This window comes from Thamnophis elegans, chromosome Z (assembly GCF_009769535.1).
Source record: "Thamnophis elegans isolate rThaEle1 chromosome Z, rThaEle1.pri, whole genome shotgun sequence".
Classification (NCBI taxonomy): domain Eukaryota; kingdom Metazoa; phylum Chordata; class Lepidosauria; order Squamata; family Colubridae; genus Thamnophis; species Thamnophis elegans.
Genome location: NC_045558.1, coordinates 82,504,291 through 82,528,881, shown reverse-complemented (window position 1 = coordinate 82,528,881; position 24,591 = coordinate 82,504,291). Strand labels below are relative to the sequence as shown.

At 38.6% G+C, this 24,591-nt stretch overlaps 1 pseudogene; it reads right to left on the bottom strand.

Moving 5' to 3' along the window:
- Nucleotides 1-206: 206 nt before the first annotated feature.
- LOC116521199 lies at nt 207-24,129 on the bottom strand (annotated as a pseudogene).
- Between the last annotated feature and the right edge of the window lie 462 nt (nt 24,130-24,591).

Sequence of the window (24,591 nt, the reverse complement as noted above, 5' to 3'; positions counted from 1 at the left end):
GCTTAAAGAAAATCTTAGTTCAGATTTTGATTGGAGAATTTCTTATAAAAAAAGATCTAATGTTCCGTAACAATTTCATATCTAATCTAGTTAATTTGCCACTTTTAAATATATGTTCAAAGTTTTAATTTGACACATAAAGTAACATAATTCATTTTGAAGTACTTTTTTAAAAAAAATCCTGCCACTGGCTGATATCACAGCAGCTAAGATTGCTTATGTTTCATTATATTAATTAAGTTATGCTGGGTGTGTTCCGGAGCATTTGTAAAGAAATTACTGTTGTTTTCCAAAGTGATTGATGACTTCTCTCCAAAATTAATTTCAAATTCCCCTGGTCCTGTTTGATCAGGAGATAAATTTGAACCATCTGTGGATGCTTCTGTTATTTCACCAATGCTTAGTAATCCTATAGATTCTTCTTCTAAAAAGCTAATCTTATTTCTTTGTTGTTTTATTGGACTTAGTTTATTTCTTTGTTCTTGAATTTCTGTATCACTGGCAATGTTTGCAAATGCTTGCAATCTCCTCTTAACCTGAGATTCTGCTTCTTTTATGTATTGAGCTGCTATTGTTTTTTTGCAGCAATTGATTATGATCCTGTAAGAATTATACAGAAAAAAGTTAGAATTATAAATGAAAATTGATGAACTAGTCATACAAAACCATACCATATAATTTGATTTGGGATTAGACAGAAAGATAAAAACAATGTACTGAAATATAGGTTAGAACCTGATAACACTTAATATTTGTAAAATTGTAGTTTGGCATTATTGTATGAACCCTATTTCCTCACAAAGATTAGTTTTGTGAGCTTCAGGGATATTATATCTTTTTTTTTACTAGACAAGCATTTGATTGTCATTCTTCCTACATTGGAAAAACAGCTAACCAAATTGTGGGAGGATGCTTCAATACTTAGAATAAATTTGCATTTCATAAGTAAATCTGATACAGGATTTAATTTAATTTGGAAAGTTTAACACAGGGACCTGTATCAAATCCAAAATATTGACAATATTTCAAGTTGTAGGATTTTTAAACCCAAATAGACTAAGCAATATGGGGATCATTATTGTAGCATATACATTTAGTGATTTATAATATTTTAATCATAGTTACTGGTATTTATGCTTTGTTTGGAACTTAACAGTGATTTTTAAACATTTGAAATTATATATTCAGTTATCTATAAGGAATTAATGATACATTGGAAGACTAACAAGAAATGTGTAAAATGTTTTCTTATTTCTTTGTATATTATTCTTTTTATCTTTTTCTATTTCTTGTTTGTTAATATATTCACTTTAACAGTTTTTCACTTTAAATGTTTTTCACTTTAAATATTTACTTTTAAAAAGGGCAGGGGACAGAATATAGAATAACAGAATTGGAAGGGACCTTGAAGATCTTCTAGTTTAACCCTCGGCTTAAACAAGAGACCCTATACCACTTCAGTCCAATCTTCTCTTTAAAACCTCCAGTGATGGAGTGCTTACAATTTCTGAAAGGCAAGCCATTCCACTGATTTATTGTTTTAACTGTCAGGAAATTTATCCTTCTTTCTAGATTGAATAAAGAGGTTACATCTTAGTGTTAAGGAAGAACTGACAAAGTCTGTATTAATAAAAGAGATGCCTATCCATTGCATCTTTGGACATATCCCACAGAATCATTCTAGCTATTGATTCAAATGAGAAATAATATCAGGAATACTAGATATAACAGTGATTTTAAATTTTACACATAATTCTGAATAAGATGGCATATTGATTTGCTCATCCTCCTAGCATTTCTTCTGATTCAACTTCAACAGTTGTTTAGATGCTTTGTGCATGATTTATTCATACCACTTAATAGACTAATGATATTGAATTCAAGATGGAAGCAAGCAACCTGTCACAGGGAAGCAGGATATGGGTATTGGGTAACAAAGGGATTTTGGGAAGCAGCTTAGTCTTCCATTTTATATTTTCCATTTTATATTTTCTGGGCTATTTTGTCCTTGACATTCAGATGAAGTATTCTCAGATTGAGAAATGTGTTTGCCCAAGCAGAACTGCAAGGTACTAAAACTGTCAACTGTTTTTTTCTGTAGTATCTGTAGAGGCCTTGCTTATCTAGTGACTTGGAAGAAGAGAAACTTGTATTATTTTACTTTTTCAAACTTAAACTTTCTATAAAACAATAGCAAGCTATTTGCAATGGCAGTGAAAATGAGAGACCAGCTGTCCCATAGTTATATCTCCACTTACTTAGAATCATAGGACTAGAAGACACTTTAGAGATCTTCTAGTCCAACTCTTGTTCAAGGCAGGAATTTTATGTCATACAAGCCAAAGCATTGTCCAGTCTATTTTTGAAAATTTCCAATGATTTTCAATGAAGAAACCTATTTGCTCCATATCTTGATACTATTCAATGGGCTGTCTTGTCTTTAATAGTATTTTCTGTCTATATGTTTTATATGTATATGTATGAATGTATGTACATATGAAACAGGATGAAATAAGCCAAAATAAATACAGAATATAGATAAACCACCTATATAGTTATCTTCAAACTGAACCACAAGCCAGCCAGCCACCTTTTAGCTTAATGTGTTATATAAAATTGTCAACCAAGAAAATTGGATTGAATAATGAAAACAACTGTAGGTAATAGTTTGGTATAAATGTTGCTGTATAATTTATGAATAAAGATACTGATTGCAATTGTACAGAGATTCAGTGGATTATTTTACTTTAATTGAGTTTAGTCAAGATATCCAAAGAGAAGCTTCTAAGCAACAGTCAAACAATTCAGTCAAATAAGCGTTTTTGCACTTGCACAGAACTACTTTTCTTGCCTTAGCTAGGTTTTTCTGTTTTTATTTTACCATTTGTATTCATACAGCATGGCAAAATTCATGAGTAAAACATGGACATATAGTCATAGAGGTAATAATCAGTATTAAGTTTGATAGCTATTTTTTATTTTTAACTATAAGATCCATCAAGAACATCAAGCTTGCATTTGTACTCCTTATATGAAGAGAAGTTAGAATTATTATTGGGTATCACATTTGTATCCCAAAATATTTCCAGAATACAGAGTAGGTATATATGTTTTCATATTGATACCCTGGGTTTGATAAAATTTGATGGAATCTATGAAGTATTAGGAGTACATAAAGTAGGCAATTTGCACCACAAAGATGACACTGCCTATCTCAGCTAATCCTATCAATTCCAGCCCAAAAACACTGCAGCCACTACATGGCAACTAGGAAAAAAGTGACTTACAGCAATTTTTCACACTTGCTATCGTTGCAGGATCCCCCATGGTCACCTGATCAAAATTCAGATGTTTGGCAATTGACTCATATTTACGACAATTGCATTTCCCCTGGATCATGTGATCACATTTTGCAATTTCTGAACAAGCAGTCAATGGGAAAGCCAGATTTCACTTAACAACCATGTTACCAATTGAGCAACTGGAATGACTCATTTAACAACTGTTGCAAGAAAGGCTGTAAAATGAGGCAAAATTTCACTTAATAAATGTCTTGCTTAACAACAGAAACTGGTCTTTAGGACTACCTGTAATAGGAAACATTGTATCACTCAGCTTGCTATGTAAATGTTCTTAAATTGTGGATGATGAAATGGTATAAAATTCTAAACGTGGGAATTAAATAGAAAATTACTAACTACTTTTACATAGTTTTGTGGTTTGAATTTACTGAATTCAATTTACCAAATTCAATTCAACAAAACTGGCTTTCTTCAGCTGCTAAAATGTGGGGATGCAGAGGTTATATTGATAAATAACATTTAAGATGTTTATCAACATTCAAAATAGAATAAGTTACTTACATCCATGTTACCCCAAGAAAAATACTAGTTGCTGTGGAAGATATTAAAAAGGCCATCCACATTGGTAGAATTTCTGAAAAACAAACAAAAAACATTATAAGTCCTATTTTATTAATGCAAATTCAAACTTGTCAAAGGAATCTCAGAGACAACTTAGATTATGTGAAAACATTCAGTGATCAGCAACAGGAATGCTACTCAGCTAAACTGCAGAATTCTCTGAAGCAGTAATTGATCAATTGAAATGATCTTAAATATTATTAGATAATGAACTGAGAGCCAGTTTGGTCTAATAATTAAGGCACCAGGCTAGCAAGCAGGAAACAAGTTCAAGTCCACCTTAGCCATAATAACCTATCTGAGTAACTTTGGGTTAGTCACACTCTCAGCCAAAGCCACCTCTCAGGGTTTTTGGTGCGGGGAAAACTGGTGGTGTGTTGGATATATTAGTTGCCTTGAATTATTTATAAAAATAATAAAGGTAGGATACAATTACATTATTAAGTCATCTGTACTTCTAGAGTGCTCTGCAAATGATCTGGACAGTAAAATAAAACAAAGCAAAACTTTGGAAGATAGTACAAAAAAAGCAGATGTGCAGAAATTCCAGTTCATGGAAGAACTTTCTGCATCTACATTATTTTAATTATCTTTAAAATATTGTACTTCTTTACCTGCTATAAGATATCCGATTTTGCCATCTTAACAATGTTTATGCATCTTTAGGTATCCTGATTGTGATATCAACATATCCAATGGGTAAGTTTTTTTTTTAATAATTAAAATTATACACATGTCTTTTTGTCAAAACATACTAGATTGCATATTGTAAATGACTAATACCTTACATTATAAACATACTATAAATATCTATGAAATTTTAATTTCATATTACAAGGGATTATTTTAAAAAGTCAAAACAATTGTAAAGGACTAGAAAAGGGAAAGATGAACTACTGCTTAATATACCGGTAAGAGAAATTCGGACATTAGGAGAACAGACCAACAGTTAAAAAATTTAAGAAATACACAGTATATCAATCCCACACCCACAGTTCTTTTTTTAAGGTGGAGACCATTTTATAAGGAATTGAGATTGCTGCAAAGAAGAAAGCTTTTACCTAAAGTAGGCTTATGCTTATGGCAGAGATTTAGAGAATTGAAAGCATTCTAGATATAAAACTGGCACAAGATTAAAACAGCAACAAGCTTTATCCAAATGCTGTAATTGGGATTATTGTAATACGTAAATAAAGTTAAATCTATGCATTCAAATGAAAAAAAATATTGAAAACCTTAAAAACTGGAAGGTTTGCAATTCGACCAGAAGTTCTCCAGCTGAACAGACCAGGGGTGAGGGAGCTCTCAAGAGCTTCACATGAACCTTGTCTGACAAACCTATTCCAAGATCCTTTCTGGATCAGAACCCCCCTGTACGGAGGGGGAGGCAAAGAAGGGACAGCATCTCATCAGACCCAGGGGCAACAGGTCCCTTGCAGGTTGGAGATTTTCCCTCTGAATTGAAGTAGGGGAGGCAGCATGGCAACATGGTTGCACTAGAAGCTGGTTTCCAGCCAAAGCAACTTAACAGGAGATGAGATGAAAGGTGCAGAAGACGAGATGAAAGATCGATAGGAAGATTCATTTAACCCACAGTCATAAATCAAAACTTGGAAAAGGCAAGAAATCTTGAGACTACAAATAATATTAATAGACATCTGAATTTTGGCAAAAGGAAAGAAAGAAAGGGAAAATGGAGGATTGAAACACTAGTCCCCTCCCAAAAAAGCCATTTGTTTGAAATAATTCGGACAGAAAGGGAGAAAAAACAGAAGTGACAAACCCACTCAAACACTAACTTTAACTTTGGTTTTGGATTTGAAATAGAAACCAAACATTCCGAGGGATTTACTTTGTCTTAACTTCTTTCAACTAATATGTCTTAAGCAACTCCAATTAATGAGAGATGAAATGCAACAAGGGAGAAAAATCAAGAAAAAAACACTATCTTCTCACTGATAACTGAAAACCTAATTTTGACTGTGCAGGAAGTTTTAATTAACCAACTGCCATAAATCAGAATTTGGAAAAACAGGAGGCAAAGGGAAACATACCCTGGTTTGACTGTTTGCAAGTTTGTTCCAATTAATATATTTTGAGCAGCTATAACCAACCAGATGTGGAAGGTAGCAAGGGAAAAAATAATAACAAAATCAAGAACTGGGAAATTACGAACTTTTTCTTCTTTTTTTCTGCAAAAGATCAAGATGGCTCCAGCTTCTCTTCCATTTTTACATTAATTGAATTATCTAAATTTAAGAACCTCAAAATAAGATCTGTATAACTAACTGTAATTTTGGAACTGGACATTAAGGAAGAAGAAAAGATCAAGATGGCTCCCGTCACTCTTCCCCACAGCAGCCAAAATAGATAAATTTAAGGTGGACCAGAACTCTGAAAGAGGAACTGTATAACTGTAACTTTGGAAGTGGACATCATGGAAACCTGGGAATTTGAAGAACTACGTGAAATTATAAAAAATATACATAAATCATTAAAATCAAGCCTAAATAGAATTCTGAACCCAGAGAAACAGGTATTTAAAGAAGAAGGGAAAGAAGAATGGAAGAAAGATAATGAAGGGGTGGGAAATAAAAAGCAAACAAAAAACTCCATTGGGCTTAGCAATGGTATAGGGAAAATGGTAAAGGGGGAATGTGTCCCAACAAAAGGGAATAAAAAGCAGACAAAAGAGGTTTTGGAGGTTGACAGTGGCATAAGGAAAATTGAAGTAGGAGGTTATGCCCCAACAAAGAGAAATATAAAAGATATTTTTGACGATGGAGTGGGGAAAATTGCAGAGGGTGGACCTGTCAAAACAAAGAAAAGGGAAAAGGCAGAAACAAGTGGGACAAAAGACTTACTAGAAAAAAATCAGACAACTAGAAATTGTTAAATGGGAAAATATAAAGCTAAGATAAGGAGTGTATTCCTAAATATGACAATAAAATGGAGTTGCTAACTGAATATGATAATTAAATAAAGGTTAAGATATATGGAATGTGAACAAATTCCATTAATTATTAATGCACCTGCTCTGGGAAGATGGCTGCCTGAGCTTTTCGCTCCGGCTGAGAAGAGCTTCAAACTGTCCCGAATTGAACTCCCCCACTGTTTACCAGACTTAAACAGTGAGGGGGCTAAGAGAGGAGCTTGAGCTGAGCCTGGGATGGTAAATGAATTTATCAAGCGTTACCCGGAGGCTTAGTCGAAGGCTCTGGAACGGACTTCAGCACTCCGGTTTTCAGCGTTCTCAGATGATTGCGAACGAGCTCGGCTTATTGGGCGTCTTTCCTCCCCCCCCTCGCACGGACGAAGGGAAGCAGTGTTTCCTGCTTTTTAAGGTGGAGAGCACTCGGAGCTTAAGGTGGAGAGTGCTCGGGGTGCTTGGGGCATGTGAGGTGATATTGCTTTCGAACTGTTGTGTTTGAAGGCGTTAAAGATGCCAAAGACGCTGAAGACACTGAAGCCGGCATTGTGGAAATTAATGTGGCTCAGCTGACTGGGAGACCTGCCGGAGGTGCCATCTGCTCACTGGGACTCTAAGACCAGCTGGGAGCGTCGCGATTGATGTGAGCGGTGCCTGAAAGATCATTATAGCCCATTATAGCCCAGGTGCTGGGAGGGGGGTCCCCTCTGTTGACTTCTCTCCTTTGACTGCTACAACCATCATGGCTACCTGAGAGCGCCGTGGCTGTTAGGAGCACTGAAGCCTTTCCGTGTGAGCTGCTGAGAACTAAGCCTTCTGTGTGAGCTTTCTGTGTGAGCTGCTGAGAACTGCTAGAACTATTGAGGCCACTTGAGAACGCTGTGGCCGTTTGATAACGCTATTGTTTCTGGATGCGGTGGAGTTTGTGGGCTTTATCATCTTGCGAACCTTGTTGGGCCACCTGTGGTGAGGGGCAGGCAGTGGCTCCCCCGACCACCGGGGCCGAAGACATCTGTTGGAACCCGGAAGAGCAGGCTGAAAACCGTCTGGCTGCTGTGGAAGCGGCTATCAGTGACTGCTGGGGGGGGCGACCCCCCCGGGATTGCCTGACGCCTCCTCTGCTGTTTGTGCCGCTGTAGGGTCAGGCTACGGACAGGGTAGGGTTAGGTTAGACTTTAGGGTGGGTTAGTTTAAAATATAGTTAGGATAAGGTTAGGATTAGGGCGAGGGAGGGGGTGGGGTCGCTAGCCTGATGGCCTACCGATGGGCTGCTTCCACGGGTAGTGTCACGGTACAGCCAGGAGCGGGGTTCCCCCCCCTTTTACCGTGGGGTTATCCCTGGCTCCCGGGTGTTCTTTGCCCCCGATGGGAGGGGGTGCTGCTGGCCGCCGTCTCCTGCGGCTGGCCCTACAACTTTCGCCGTTACTTTTTATTACCCGCAGCCCACTTGACTTTCAGGCCTGCCTGGTTTCGCTCTGGAACTACTATTCTATGCCCCACTATCCTTGGACTTTGGATATCTGTTCTTCGGGAGGCTTGGACACTATCCCCCGGCCTCCTTGGACTATACAATTGGCTGGACTGCGCAGGCTCATAATCATAATCTTAATTTTTATATATTGGTAAATTTTATTCAAGTTTATATTTTATTGTATGGGGAGTGCATGGTATGACTGTAACTGACTGAATGTCCCACTTTTATTATTATATTGCTGTTTCTGTTTTTAACTTGTATTGTGGGGGAGTGATTGGCTGTATGTATGGGTTTGTCTGGTGGGCCAGTAGTTTAGCCGGGACCTCCTGCACTGAGTGCTTTGGCAGAAGTGCTAGGGGGGCCTGGGCCTGGTTCCGGCCCTCGGTTGTGTGTGTCGAAGGGCCTGCCGATGAATCCGGCAGCTGGGGGAGAGGGTGAAGGGACCACAGATGCGGGAGTGGGCCGGAACATAGGGGTCATAATGGGGAGGGGCAGATATGGCGGGAACTTCAGGGCAAGCCATTACCGGGGAAGGAGGGTTCCCTATATTAGAGGGATTCCCCCTTCCGGCCCTGTGAGTTCCACTCCAAGGCCAGATGGCGTGAGTAGTCAGGACCCTGGTCTCAGGTTGCTGTTGCTAAATGCCAGATCTGTGGTTCATAAAGCTCCCCTCGTCCAGGACCTAATTATAGACGAGGGGGCAGAACTGGCATGTATTACTGAAACCTGGCTGGGCCCGGAGGGAGGAGTCCCCCTCACAGAAATGTGCCCAGAGGGTTTTCAGGTGCTTCATCAACCGCGATCCCAGGGAAGGGGCGGAGGAGTGGCCATTGTTATCCGACAGTCTTTAGTTCCTCGTAGGATCCCTGCTCCAGAGCTTGTTGGGTGTGAGTCCTTGCTGGTAAAGGTGGACCTTGCGGGTCAAGTGGGCTTGTTGTTGACGTACCTGCCTCCCAACAGCGTGACAACAGCCCTCCCCTTGCTCCTCGAGTCAGTAGCCGAGCTAGCAGTTGAGTTCCCCAGACTTATGATACTGGGGGACTTCAACTTGCCTTTGCTCGGTGAACACTCTGATGGAGCACAGGAGTTCATGGCTTCCATGACAGCCATGGGCTTGACCCAAGTAATCCAGGGTCCGACTCACTCAGCGGGTCACACACTCGACCTCGTATTTCTCTCGGAGCAGTGGAGTTGTGATCTTGGTTTGAGGGGTAGTGAGATCTTGCCCCTGTCATGGTCAGACCACTTCCTACTGAGGCTTGACTTTCGGAGACCAATCCCCCGCTGTAGGGAGGAGGAACCGATTAGGTGGTTCCACCCCAGGCGTCTTATGGATCCTCAGGGTTTCCAGACGGCACTTGGCGTTATGCCTGATACTCTCACCCACAGTCCGGTGGAGACCTTAGTTGCTACTTGGAACTCGGTAGCGTCTGAGGCTCTCCACCGGATTGCGCCTTTACGGCCGATCCGCAGCAGTGGATCCAGGAGGGCCCCTTGGTTCACCGAGGACCTCCGGGAGATGAAGCGCCAAAAGAGATGCCTAGAGCGTCGCTGGAGGACCAGTAAATCCGAGTCAGACCGAGCACTTTTGAAAACCTGCATCGGAGCATATCTATCGGCAATACGGACAGCTAAGAACAATCACATTGCCGCTCTGATAGCGTCCGCTGAGTCACGCCCTGCCGCCTTGTTTAGGGTGACCCGCTCCCTCCTAAATACGAGGGTTGCGGATAACCCCTTACAAGGTAGAGCAGGGGAATATGTCCAGTTCCTCGTGGACAAAGTTGCTCGGCTTCGGATGGACCTGGACTCCAATTGCACAGAGCCAGCTGGGGTATCGGGGGAAGGTCTTGAACAACATCTCTGGACTGACTTTCAACCTGTTGCTCCTGATGAAGTGGACAAGGCCATCGGAGCGGTGAGTACTGCCACTTGTGTACTGGACTCGTGTCCCTCCTGGCTGGTCGCGAACAGCAAGGAGGTGACGCGGAGCTGGATCCAGGCGATGGTGAGTGCTTCTCTTCGGGAGGGCTTCTTCCCACTGGCACTGAAGATAGTGGTGGTGAGACCCCTCCTGAAGAAGCCATTGTTGGACCCAGCTAGTTTGAACAACTACCGGCCAGTCTCCAACCTCCCTTTCATTGGGAAGGTTGTTGAAAAGGTGGTAGCCTCTCAACTCCGACGGTCCTTGGAGGAAACCGATTATCTGGACGCCTTTCAGTCGGGATTCAGGCCTGGCTACAGCACGGAAACCGCTTTGGTCGCACTGACCGATGATCTCTGGAGAGCCAGGGATGGAGGTTATTCCTCCATCCTAGTGCTCCTTGACCTCTCAGCGGCCTTCGATACCATCGACCATGGTATCCTTCTGCGACAGTTATGAGAGGTGGGAGTGGGCGGCACTGTTTTTCGGTGGTTCTCCTCCTACCTCTCAGACAGGTCGCAGTCGGTGTTAGTTGGGGGAGAGTGGTCGACCCCTAGGCCCCTGAAATATGGGGTTCCTCAGGGTTCGGTCCTATCCCCCCTTCTGTTCAATATCTACATGAAGCCACTGGGTGAGATCATTCGACGGCACGGGATAAAATACCATCAATATGCGGACGATACTCAGTTGTATCTGTCCGCCCCGTGCCAACTCAGTGAAGCGGTTGACATGATGTGCCAGTGCCTGGAGGCTGTCAGGGTCTGGATGGGAGTTAACAAGCTTGTACTCAATCCAGACAAGACCAAGTGGCTGTTGTGTTTCCCTCCCAAGAATTTGGCCAGTATTCCATCACTCAGGCTGGGGGGGTGAAAATTTACGCCCCTCAGACAGGGCACGCAACTTGGGAGTCCTCCTGGACCCACAGCTGACCTTAGAACATCACCTGTCAGCTGTGACCAGGGGGGCATTTGCCCAGGTTCGCCTGGTGCACCAGTTGCGCCCCTACCTGAACCGGGAGGCACTCGCGACAGTCACTCATGCCCTCGTGACCTCAAGACTGGACTACTGCAATGCACTCTACATGGGGCAGCCTTTGAAGAGTATTCGGAGACTACAACTCGTCCAGAATGCAGCCGCGCGAGCGATTGTGGGTGCACCTCGGTACACCCACGTTACACCTATCCTCCGCGAGCTGCACTGGTTACCGATCGGTCTCCGGATACGCTTCAAAGTGCTAGTCGTAACTTATAAAGCCCTTCATGGTATTGGACCTGGGTACTTGAGAGACCGCCTTCTGCCAATTACCTCCCACAGACCCGTTAGATCGCACAGGGTCGGCCTCCTCCGGGTTCCGTCTACCAGCCAATGCCATCTGGCTACCACCCGGGGGAGGGCCTTCTCTGTTGCAGCTCCGGCCCTTTGGAATGAACTCCCCGCGGAGATTCGGACCCTCACCCCTCTCCAGGCCTTCCGGAAAGCCGTCAAAACCTGGCTATGCCGGCAGGCCTGGGGTTGATGAGTTCCCCTCCCCTCTCGACTTGTATGGCTGTATGACTCTTGTGTATTTTAATTACGTGTATTGTGTTTCTATCCCCTTTCCCCTTTTGAGTTGTTCACCGCCCTGAGTCCCTCCCGGAGAAGGGCGGCATACAAATAAATTAAATCTGAAATCTGAATATGAATATGAAACTGATATGGGGAGATTGTAAAGCAGATATTTGTAACACTATTTTACATGATAATTAAACTGAGTTGATGATTGAATATAACAAGAGAAGGACAATTAAGCATGGGTTAAAATATATGAAACATGGACATATATAGAACCTTTAAGATGATGAACAAAGTGAGATGTGTACCACTTGTTATTCTATATAGTAGATTAAAGAAATTGTAATGAACATTGAACAGTAAGAATTGCCATTTATAGACAATTAAGGGTAACCTAAACTATTGAGATTTAAAGACAGAATCACAAATTGGAGACATGTAAGAATGTATAATTATATAAATATAATGATGAGAATAGCGGGGAATTGAACCAGGTCTACATCTTGACCAAAAATAGGCAGGGAGGTGTTTAAAAGCACAATGACTATATATGTATACTTTTTTTGTATTTGGTAACTTACTATGACATTTCTTTTCTGTGACTGCACCTTTTCCATCACTGCTTTGGTGTTTTGGACAATTTTCACAAGCCACCTGGCCATATCTTCCATTATAAGATCCAGCAGGACACAAAATACAGTTTGTTCCATATTTTGCACTGAATCTACCTGGTGGACATGTCACTATTCCATTAAAAACAAAAACAAAATTATATAGCATATAACAAATTATAATTTATATACCTGTCTTCCATTGAGGACATGTATACTGCATGAGTCAGAAAGAGAGCTGTGAAAGTATCTACAGTACAGACCCCTCACATTCTGGACATAAACTGTTTCAACTTCGCTCAAGATGATATTGTAATATAGGGCATTGCACACCAAAGCAAATAGACACAAAGATAATCCCCCCCCCATGCCATTACTCTGCTAAACAGCTAGTTCCAAAAAATTGTTTTATGCCCTAGGATTGCAAGCTTTGTAGCTACTATTATTACTGTTACCTATTCCTTTAGAATATTATGATACTTTATGATACTTTATTGTTTGCACCTTATGATTATGTTGATTGCTTTTATTTTATGACTATCACTGAGTGTTGTATCTTATGATTTATGATGGTTGTATTATAATTATAATCATGATTTATCATGTTGCTAGTGTATATAATGAGTGTTTATGTATCAGAGACAAATTCCTTGTATATCCAATCACACTTGGCCAATAAATAATTATATGCTCTGCTCTGCTCTGCTCCGCTCTGCTTTGCTCTGCTTTGCTCTATTCTATTCCATTCCATTCCATCAAATTGCCATAAATGTGGACCAGCTATTCATCATCCAAAATATGGTCATAAGACTGGTGGGAGGTGACATCAAAACATTGAAACCAGGTTGCCAATTGCTTTTGAGGGTCTGTTGTAACTGAACAGTGGCTAAGTTGGTTATTAGTGAAGAACTATTATATCAATCATTATATTGAAATGTAAAATAGGTAAGGAGATATATACTCATATGATATGGGCTTATCTCAATATCACTATAATTTTTGTTTAATATTTATAACCTGTTAATATATAGCACAATAATCAAAGATGTGAATGTAATTTGAATTATATACTAAAATATGCTTGCTTTCTGCTCATAAACTAGCTTTAATGAAAGGATTAATAAAAACTATTAGTTTGTAAATACATCATTAATTTATTGCCAAGTTAATGATGTGTTTCCAAATGAGGTTGAATGATTTTCTCTATAAACAATATGTTTTTGTGTTTTTATTGCTTTTTTATATATTAAAGAAATATTTTTTAAATATAGCAGGCATAGAAATCTGCAAAACAAAGCAAAAAACAAACAAAAACCAGACAAATGGTAAGACATGACAGAAAACATAAAGAGGAATCATTTGAAGTGCATTGGAGAGCAATTTCAAAGGCTAAAAATTACACTGAGAATCATGGGTGGGTTGCTGCCAGCATTGCTGTCAGTTCACTTCGCATGTGTGTGCGCAGTTGACTATAAATTGTTCTGCGTATGCACAGAACATTAAAAAATTACTAAAAAAGATACTGGCAATGGCATCAGCAATCGGGGAACCAGTTTGGGGGTGTGGCCAGCTTGGGCCAGTGCTGGTTTGGGCAACCAAGGCCAAAGTACCACTACCAGTTTGCCTGAACTGGTGCGAACCAGTAGCAATCCATCTCTTCTGAGAATGCTGTAACACAACTTGTCGTTTCTTGTAATTTTTATCAGCAGCTAGATTTTCTTGCCAAACCTTTTGCTCTCTTCCTAGTCTTTGTTCAAATAAATAGTGTATTTGAAGTCCCAGATGCAAAATGCAATTACCAGATGGGAGGCTAGTTGTTAATTTGCCATGAACAAGTTATCTTTTTCCTTCCCTTTTAAACTTCTCTCTTTATAATTCTACACCAAACCTTGGAAACTCACCACAGCATCCTGGACATATTGTATTGTTGTTCATGATACTTGTATTTTTCCCAAACCCTGGTTTGCAATGATCTATTTTAACACCAGACAGAGTACCAGGAACATAACTTAAAAGATCACCAGGAAAAGAATCTGTGTTTAGCACTTCAAAGAATTGCTTGATTTTGACATACGCCTACAATTTAAAAAGATTGCATTAATATTTGATTGTCAATTGGCTCCCAAGATGGCTTATACATATATAGAACATAATGCCAGATAATCCTTTTTGCTAGCTAACATCATAAATCATAGTTTCCATAAAAACAATAATTAGTCATATGCAAACTACATTCCGGGTATGAACTGGTTGCAATATCTTCAGAATGTATTAAGTTTTCTTGGGGCATATGTGTGTGTGTGGGGGGGGGAGACAGGCCTATCCAGCCATTCTAGAAAATTCTGAACCATCAAAGGAAACAAAAGTTTCAGTATATAAAATGGTTCACAAATTTGTAAACAATGTTGCACTAAAAGTTGATGAGATCTGTGGGTAGCAAAGTCTGATAGGTGGGGCAGACCTTAATATTAAGAAAAATGTATTGATGTTGTGGATTTACATGATTATCTTTTTTGGGGGGACAGACTCATGTCTTGAAGCATATTATTCCCAAATATGATAGTTTTTAAATCTTTTAGAATAATTCTACATTACCTTTCTGATGTTGCTTTTGGAATGTTCACAATGAGAATTTTGACAAAAATCTTCTCTACCTAGTACAAGAGGAAACACTGCAAAAAATGAAAAAGAGAGAATTACATTTTTGCAGATGATTTTAGATCATATCTTAATGTAATAATTTCATGTATCAGAATACAGTAATGTTACCACAGATAAAATCAGTCTGCATTATCAAGTGGCAATGGTGATGTATGAAAAGATAGTTAGTTACTCAGATATTGGTTTTATTTAATTATTGATTAACAACAAAAACTAGCACACAATTTAAATCTATTCAGGATTTAGTTCTGTATCTATTTTAGAGAGTAGACTTTAAAAAAACCCTTTTCCTTGCATATAAAAATAATAGTTAGGATTTAATCAATGTTTTCCTTCTAGCCAATACAGCTGTGCAGTTGGGGAACCCAATGCAATAGCAATTTTTGGGAGGGCTTTGAGGAATAGAGAAATGGGGAGTTACCAAGGAGAAAGAGAATTTTGGAAGTGGCAAAAGCTCATGGTTTTGCACTCTCAGAATACAGTATGATCCCTGAACTATAAACAAAAGTCAACTGAATGTTGACCATATTCATTTGATATGTCAACTGAAAAAGCAATGTATTTTTAGATTTGGTTATTCCTTGACATATGATGGCAATTGGGACCAGAATTTTCCTCACTAAGTAATGTGATTGTAAGGCGTGACAGCATTACTTAGGGATGGCAAGCCCTATAGTCCCAATTGTTGTTGTTAATCAAATCTGACAACTGTTAGGTAAGGCAACTTCTTGTCAGCTTACCACAAAAAGTTGTGTGAGGGTGCAAGGGAGGATCAGGAGAATACACAAAGGTGTAAGGGTGTGTGTAAGAGGCAAGGCACAGGTCAAGTATACAAGGGTGCACCAGGATACAAAAGTTGTGAAACAGATCAGGAAAGGTAGCCAAGGATGCAAGGGGGCATGAAAGATGCAACATGGGCTGAAGAAGGTGCAAATGAGTTTTAGGGGATGTATGAGAAGTGTGGCATGGGTAAGGAAAGATTTGCAAGGGCATGGTGTAAGTTGGGGATATTGTGCAAGAATGTGAGTGAGGCACTGCTAGGGCCAGGGAAGGTACGCAAGGGTAAATGAATGGTTGGTGTAGCCCAAGTACATACGAAGAAAGAGTGTTTTCTGATGAGGGATATTTAATCCTGTCAGCATTCCTGTTGACTTCCTGGGGAAAACAGCAGAGAAAATTGCAAATGGCTATCATATGCTCTCAGAGCATTGCAACCAGTTGTAAGTGTGACGTGGTTGTCAAGATTACAGTCATGTGACTGGTGATGCTGGAATATCCAGATTTTGTGGAGTGATCATAACCATTTGATCATTACCATTATAACATCTAGCAGTCTCTGAATGAATGGTGTTAGGTCAAGGACTACCTATATAGTGATTTCATGGTTGCATTGAGAGGCGTGGTGAATAGCTTAGTCATTGGAGATGGTCTTTGTTTCAGTGGTTTGAGTCCTAGCATCATGTGGCAGAGTAAGCCTCCGTCATTACCCTTGGCTTTTGCTCACATATCAGTTTGAAAGCATGCTATATGCAAGTAGATAGATAGGTATCACGTTATTGGGAAACAGCAGTATTTTGTGCAGATGGTTGGACTCCCCCCCCCCCCCAGTACTGGATCTGCCTGGGTTGATTTGGAGAATAGTTGCTCATGTATTTTTGACACCTTTTTAATGATCATATATACTGAAATAGGCTCATTATTACTTTTACATTACACATATTACTATTATCACTTGTATTACAGAAATAATATCTGCAATATTTCCATATTTGTGGTATTGTAGAATATTGTATTATAATACACACAAACGCAGAAGTAGTGAACAAAAGTTTCACCTTACCTATAAACTGAAAAGTAAATTTATGTGTTATTTTTTTCAGAGTATCTGTAGCAGTATGACACTGGGTGTTCCATTGCTTGATTTCACAGTTAAGCTTGTAAATTAAGCTCTCTAATTTTTCTAAGAGATATTTTATAAATGAAGCCACTGTGCTGGTTTCACAGGTTCCACTTGTGAATTCTGATGTCATGTATATGCTCCTCTCTGGCACATGATATACTGTTAAAAGTTAAAACAAATTATTTCTCTAACAGCTCACAATATGCAAATTACCAAAAGGTAACACACCAATGCATTATTGGTTCTATTGAAAAATTTATTCTCTTCTTTTGATAGTAACATGAAACAATAGGAATCATTGAAAATTGATTACAGGGTTTCAAATTGGTTATCACTGGTTGAATCTTATTTGAAACATAGACATATAGACTACCACTTGGCCTTTCACTTTTTCTTAAACTAGTGACTTTGATAGAATGACCTACAAAATAGCAAGTTCAATATTTTCTATAGAATATGTCTCCTGTAATAGAATGATGTTATATAATCCCAAAATTAGTTATATTTACACTTAGAATGCCAACTCATAATATTTCATGACAGGATATTCACTGCCTGTGAATGCCTCAGTTATCAATTATTAGGCATTAGTGAAGAATTTATTGGATAATACTTCTTGTGTAGTTCTTCCAAATCTGGTCCATCACAATCCACTGGGCCTGAGGCAATTACTCTTTGGAAGGGCTTGGGTAGGATGGGGGTTCTTTTTCTGAAGATGTTATTATATTCTTGGAGGTTGTCTCTGTTAATTTTCAACTTCCTGAGTTTCCCAAGTTGTGTGTAGCACAGATGTGATCACCAAAGGGATTGAAGTATGTTTTCTCAGATACGGGCCTGTAATATAATTAGTGGGATTCTCACTGTAACGTTTTCCATATCTCTTTCTTCCAAATGCTCTATAATTTTCCTTTCCTTACTGTCTTTGGGGTCCATCAGGATCCCTTTTTTATGTTTCTTACTTGGTGATTGTGCTTTCTTGCATGCTGTCTTGTTTTTGTCCTGCTGTTATTCGAAGGCTCTTTAAGTGTAATGTTGTAATAATTAATTGTAGTAATTGTGATAGTAGCTTATAAATTGATTATTTCTGGGACAAGCAATTATACAAAGTTTCAGCAATCTTTTGAATTAAATACATAGCTTGTCTGAACTCAAGCAAGCAAGACTCTTTTCAGCTGCTAGAAAGACCATTGCTCCAACAAGACCATAGATGAAGTGGGGGAAACTGAATAGCTTCCAGTATCTGTTACTCCAGACTGAAGTGAGTGATTATGGCTAGTATTCAAAGTTGATACTTGGACTTTAACTTGCCATAATGACTTGAGATTTTCTTATTTAAATGTACATGTATGGTAAATATCAAAGATTGCCAGAAAAGCCCTCATTTTCTGCAACATGGATGGAACTGTATTTTTAAAAAATTAACCGAATCCTTAGTTTGTTTTCCTAGATAGGAAGCCAGTTTCTTCAATGCAGGAATTACCTTAAGAAGTACACAACAGATCAGGTATTGTTAGATAAAAAAATTCTTCCGCTTTTCTTCAGGAATATGTTGATTTCTAATCATGGTATTTAAAGCTTGGGGATTTTTAAAACAGTTTTTGGATTTTTATTTTTTTGGAGGAGCATTCCAAATAGGACTGGCTAAAGCTGTTAAATATTATATTTCATCTCAATCACTTTCTTGCTGATCGTTGCCATCTGTTCAAATATTTCTATTACAATTCCATGAGTCAAAGGCATTGTTTAGCAAGATTGTCTTTAACAAAATTCTTACATAGTGACTCACTTTGTCTCTTTTGGAATATTTCATTTAAATCTGTAATCTACCAAGAATACAGAATCTAGAGGGGTCATGTCATTGAACCATGAATCATTATCTCGCAAATATTCTTAATGTGGGGGTGGAGGTGAAAAGGCTACAGATCATCATGTGAGTTTGGGTGGGAGACAGATCATTGTTGAAATATTCTTATCAGACTTCCAAGAATTTGAGATATTTATTTTATTTGGATTACTCATTGTTCCTATGCCAAGAGCAGCTTGTCTAATTTAAGATCTTTGGTACCTTCAGACATTATGGAGAGCAGGGGCTATTCCTGGTTCACTTTTTTTTTGTTCTAATAAAATGGACTATTAAAGGCTATTAATATTCCAGAGAGTGTAAGGAACTTTTTAGATAATATAAGTTTTTGTCTGTTTTAATGATGCTTGCTCAATAAATGATGAATGGCTCAAAGAGAGAGGGAGCAAACTGTTGCTGCTAACTTCAAAATAGACCATATCATGCAAGAATAGGCCTGCTAAATTAGCCCCCAAACTAGCATGCTGGTTCTGCTTCCATAGTACGCTTAAGTAGATCATTGATGGGTTTAACATGTTTGGGAACACCCAAATCGGCTCAATTAACCAAATTAACTAGCTAACCATGTGGATTAAATTTAATCCCAAAGTTTTAAATTTGCTGATGTGTATGGTTTTCTTTTTTTACTGTTTTATTTTTTTTAATATTGTAGACAAATCTTGTGAAATTTGACAGTCTTCTAAATCCAGTAAATAAACAAATCCTATTAAAATCCTAAGGTTATCAGAGATAGATAGGACAATTCGAGCAAAAGCTAATAGCTTATACACCTCATATATTTTACAGTGTTAATATAAAGTCAGTGCTTTAAACAAATATGATTTATTCAATACATCTGAATTTATTGTTTTATTAAATTAATAACAGAGTTGGAAGGGACCTTGCAGATCTTCTACTCCAACCTCCTTATCAAGCAGGAGACCCTATACCATTTAAAATAAATGGCTGTCCAATCTCAACCTTAAAACCTCCAGTGATGGAGCACCCACAACTTCTGAAGGCAAGCTATGCCACTGACTGACTGTTCCGTCAGGAAATTTCTCCTTATTTGGTTGTCTTTTTGATTAGTTTCTATTCATTGCTTCTTGTCCTGTCTTCAAGTGTTTCAGAGAATAGGTTGATTCCCTCTTCTTTGTGGCACCCCCTAGATAGCAGAAGATGTCACCCTAATCCTTTTTAAAATTAGACTAGATGTACCCAATTCCTGCAATTGTTCTTCATTCCAGTCCCCTAATCATTTTTGTTGCTCTTCTGTGCATTATTTCTAGAGTGTCAACATTTTTAAATAGCATCCATAGTACCTGGATGCAATATTCCAGGTGTGATCTAACTAAAGCATTATAAAGCAGTACTAACTTTTCATATAATCTTGATTTTATTCCTCTGTTACTGCAACTTAGGATGGCACTGGCTTTTTTTGGCAGCTGCAGCACATTGCTTGCTCATATTTGAGTGGCTGTCCACTAGGATTCCCAAATCCCTCTCACAGTTATTGCTATTGAGTGAGGTACAGAGGTGGGATTCAGCTAGTTTGGACCAGTTCGTGCAAACCAGTTGTTAAGCTTCTGGGAAGTTTGGCAAACCAGAAAATCCCACCAATGGCTGGCACCACCCATCCCACCCAACCAAACCCTTTCTCGCCTTGGCCGCCTTGGCCAGTGGCTAGAGTCACGCCTGTGTCCAGCTATTCTCTGGCTCATTTGCTCACTCGGCCAGCTGATCTCCGTGCCTTGCTAGCTCTGCTCATCGTGGCTACCCATGAAGGTAAGGCACTCAGCTGAAGGGCTACCTCGGGTTGGACACAGCGAGGCTTGGCTGCCTTTCAGACCAGGCTCTCGCCATCCTTCCGCACATATGCCACCCACCTCGAGTTGGGGGATGTGCAAGTCTTTTGCTTATCTCTAGGTGTTCACAAATTTGTTGCTTGATTGTCTTTCCAGTATCTTCCAAGATTGCTGTCAGGGTGATTAATCTGTAGTTTCCGAATCCATATTTTTTTTTGAAGATGGGAAACACATCAATTCTTTTCCAATCCTCTAGTCATTCCCTGATGCTCCAGGATCTTTGAAATATATGATTTAATGGTTCTGAGACCATGTTTGCCAGTTAGAACTTTGGGGATATAATCCGTGTGAACCTGGTGCTTTGAATCCATTTATGAAATAATTACTGAAATATATAATACTTAATACTTCAGTATTCTCAGAAATTTGTTATATTGAAAAGCTTAGTTTACTGAATCTGAGAGACCGATTTTTAGAGTTTATAATCCATATGTGATAAATTTTATATCCAAACATATTTTATTCTTTATACTGTTTCCATCTTCCCTCAAAATATTAACAGAATCCACAATGGTCTGAGAATCATTAGATAATCCACTAGATCAGTGATGGCGAATCTTTTTTGGCTCGTATGCCAAAAGTGGGGGAGCGTAGGGGGGTTGGGCACCGATGTGCCACACCCAGCGCACATGTGCACACTTCCCCCCTGCACACATGCATGCCTGACTAGTGTACCTTCCCCCCCCCCCGCTTTTGGCACACATTTTTTTGCCCTCCCCAAGCTCTAAAGGCTTTCTAAGAGCCTGGGGAGGGTGAAAACAGCCTCCCCCCGAGAGGCCCTCTGGAGTGCGAAAAACAGTCCTACAGACAAACCTCCTGAAGGCTCCAGAGGGCGAAAAGTGGCCTTAAGGCCAAACCGGAAGTCACTTCTGGTTTCCTTGTAGGACCAAAAAAGCTTCGCCATCACTGATCCAGTGGATTATCTAGTGATTCTCAGACCATTGTGGACACAATAGTCACTTCTGTTTTGTCACTTCGGTTTGTCTGTAGGGCCATTTTTTGCCAACTAGAGCCTTCAGGGAAGCCTCCTGAAAGCTCCGGAGGGAGAAAAACTGTTCCCGAATTTCTGGTTTGTCCATAGGTTTGTTCAAGGAAGCCTCTGGAGGGTGAAAAACTGTCTCAAAAGAAATGGCCACCTGTGGCATGTGTGCTATAGGTTCACTATCACGGCATTAGATAATTGATAGTCAAGCTGAAACTGAGTTAATCAACTAAAATCAGCAACTTTCTCAAACCCCCAAACAAGTTACCCTGACCTAATCCATATATCAAAGAATAAGGTCTGAAAATATAAACAGAGTTAATTAAATTAGATGTCCCAGAGGAATTGCATGTTCAGAAGAATAAACATACCTACACACATACACCCCCCCTCAAATGTCATTAGAATCAGCACCTAGAGACTTCCACACCCCAAATAAGCTCCCCCTATAAAGATGACATGCGTGCCAAAGAGCTGCATGTAGTCCTTCATTCAAATAGTTCTAATCAAGTAGCTCCTTTATTCTAGTAGTTCTAATTAACTCTAAAGAGCTATCTTGCAACTCAATTTGAGCTAGTATTCTTCAGATGCTATTTGGGTTTATGGGGAGATAGTTATTATTTAACAGAAACATTTAAAAACATATTGTAAGTAGGATGAAAGGGCATAACTCTTTTGACAGTCCAGTCCTTCATGAATTGGTTTACCATTTAAACTATTTTAGCTGTTTATCATAACTTCTTAAAATTTTAATTATTGTGTACAGAAGCTTTGTTCATAAATCTCCCTATATTTAGGCTGTAAGATTATAAAATGTAATTTATTACTTTATACTATTTTACTTGCATTTCACTATCTACACCTGTGTAGTTTATAAGTCAATATTGTAGTTAGAAAAAGATTGCTAAATCCTTACTTACCATAGAGCATAAAATGGATTTTTGTAGTCAGTTGATCATTATTGTACATATAATTTGCTTTGCAAGTATAACTCCCAGCATCACTGCCTTTAATTTTATAAATCTCCAAGCTTCCATCACTATTTAAAACAAATCTTTGAGATTCTATAAACAAAAATAATTCAAAATATAAAAATGTGTCATTAAATTATCACAGACAATAAGTAATCCTAAATTTCTAAAGCCCGTTATTTAGCAATAGGACAGGCTTTTTTACCCTGATTATGTATTTTTATACAAGCCTTAATAAACCATACAGTAATGTATAAACAAGCAAAGAAGAAAATGTACAAAACCACGTAAGAAAAGTATCGGTAATATGTAGTCTTAAGTCATCATGCCTCGAGTCACCCAATTTCCAACTTATTCCATGGATACAATGGTAGGAAATTGTGAGCCTAATTGTTGGTACAATTTCTATCATTCTGAGGCAGGAAGCACCTGGATATAAACCCTAAAAATAGAGATAATCCCATTTGAGAAACCCACTGCAATATGTGCTCTAAAATAGAGATATTATTATTATTTTTAAAAACCCTAATCTTGTAACTGGGATTTCCATTATTTCCATCATTCTCTACTTCATTATGTTTTTATTTTTTATTTTCTTATCTTTACTCTGTTACTCCCTTCCTCCTTATGAATCATTGGTTATCTAGTGGTTTTTGCTTGGAATTAGATTCTAAAGCATGAAGATTTTTCCCCCTCCCCCCTCAATTTTAAAGTTTTCTCAAAAGATGACCCATTTTTTTCTGAATATATTTTTCCCAATTCTTGTGATGTGCAGTCCATCCCTTGCCAATAGCCCTTTCTGTAGGTAATGCAGGTCATGATTTAGTAAGCTAAAATTCTATTGATGATGGCAGTTTTTAAGACAGTGGTTTGCTTATAAAATCCTTTGCTCCCTCATTGGATGTTGGTCTTTTGTTGCAAATATAGATGAAAACATCACGTGTGCTCCTAATTTGTTAATTTTCTTCCCTAGCTGTTCATAATCTCATGTAATTGTTTTCAGATTCATTGTTGTGTCATTGTTCCCCATGTGTAGGAGAAGACAAGAGTAATAATCCATGGGGTTGATTATTTTAGTAATACTTAGTTACATCTTACTTTAAAGCGGGGGCAAGCAATCATTTTGTGTCCAGAAATTTTACTTATTCACCTGCAAGAATTGCAGAGTTTTTGTCATTAATGCAATTATGTTCTGAAAGTAGAGAAAGTATATTTTCTTTTACTATTTCAGGCTCGTAAAAATTTGAACATTGTTCCTTCTTTTATTCCCCCAAAGGAGAAAATTCATCAAAAACCAATGTTCTGCTGTCAATTTTAATGGCACAATATTAAGATGTTGGAATTGGAATTGCCCCAAAAGATCTGGTTGCTCACCCCAACACACACAAATTATATTAAGAGCAGCATTTCTAATTTTACAAATAAATCAATAATTACCTTTGGTTATTCCTCCTCTGGGACCAGTCCATTGATATTTTGGATCAATGATTCTTTGCATTAATAGTTTTTCAGTTAAACAGTTTAGAATTATTTTTTTTGAATCAATAACAACATATATTGGAACTAAAGTAGGAAAATCACATGAGATACAAGATTATATACAATTTAACAAAAATAATGCAAATAATATTTTATAAAGGCTTATTTCTGTAGGGTGAATAAAAAGAATGAAGAGGTTTGATGAATTACTTCATATTATCCTACTCCAGTTAAAGTTTTGTTTTTTCCATTAAAATAAATTACTAGAAAAATATTAATATATTTTTGTTGCATGGAACTGAGGCTTAGAATTTAGAGGTTTAAAATTTAGAATTTTTCTTTCTGTGAATGATCTATATATTAAATGCATAGGCATTTGGCTATTTGCTATGATTAGAGAGAAAAGTAGAGAATGCAATATTTTTCTGAATTTCTGTTTTCTCAATCAAATGCATATTTTCCACTCAAAGGTTTTTTTAAG